The sequence below is a fragment of the Lathyrus oleraceus genome, chromosome 1 (genome assembly GCF_024323335.1).
Source record: "Lathyrus oleraceus cultivar Zhongwan6 chromosome 1, CAAS_Psat_ZW6_1.0, whole genome shotgun sequence".
NCBI lineage: Eukaryota > Viridiplantae > Streptophyta > Magnoliopsida > Fabales > Fabaceae > Lathyrus > Lathyrus oleraceus.
In genome coordinates, this window is record NC_066579.1 from 462,495,867 (window position 1) to 462,496,762 (window position 896).

At 43.4% G+C, this 896-nt stretch overlaps 1 non-coding gene across 1 annotated transcript; it reads left to right on the forward strand.

Annotated features, from left to right (window-relative positions):
• Positions 1 to 311: 311 nt before the first annotated feature.
• LOC127116509 (small nucleolar RNA R71) lies at positions 312 to 418 on the forward strand. Its single transcript, XR_007801340.1, has one exon. It is a non-coding gene; the product is annotated as a small nucleolar RNA R71 (small nucleolar RNA).
• The last annotated feature ends 478 nt before the right edge of the window (positions 419 to 896 follow it).

The following is an 896-nucleotide window of genomic DNA, read 5'->3' on the forward strand; positions in this document are numbered from 1 at the left end:
TCTGAGTTATAGCAACCACGGCGGCTGGAGGTGATACGTTTAAACTTTCAATTTTCTGGACCAAAGCATCCACTTTTGCGTTAACGTGATCAAGGTTACTTATCTCGTACATGCCAGTTTTCGTTTGAGGTTTTTCCACCGTTGTTCGTTCGGTTCCCCACTGATAGTGGTTTTGGGCCATGCTCTCGATAAGCTGGTAAGCATCAGCATAAGGTTTGTTCATTAATGCATCACCTGCAGCGGCGTCTATTGTTAACCTTGTGTTGTATAAGAGACCATTATAAAATGTGTGAATTACTAACCAGTCTTCCAAACCATGGTGTGGGCAAAGTCTCATCATGTCTTTGTATCTTTCCCATGCTTCGAAAAGAGACTCGTTGTCTTTCTGTTTAAATCCGTTTATCTAGGCTCTTAACATAGCTGTTTTGCTTGGCGGAAAGTATCGGGCAAGAAAAACTTTCTTCAACTCGTTCCATGTGGTGACTGAGTTGGAAGGGAGAGATTGAAGCCATCTTCTAGCGCTATCTCTTAATGAGAAAGGAAAAAGACGAAGTCGAATTGCCTCTGAAGTGACACCATTAGCTTTAACAGTATCAGCGTATTGAACAAATACGGATAAATGAAGGTTTGGATCCTCGGTAGGATTTCCAGATAATTGGTTATGTTGCACCGCCTGCAACAGCGAAGGTTTAAGTTCGAAGTTGTTTGCTTCGATTGCGGGCGGAGCAATACTTGAATGCGGCTCATCTTGCGATGGAGCGGCGTAATCTCTAAGAGCACGAGCTGGTTCTGCCATCTCGGTTATCGAAGGAAAAAGGTTTTTGAAATCAGGAAGTTCTATAGGAGGGAGATTGTTTGCAGCACGATATTCCCGAATTCGTCGTAAGACTCGGAGA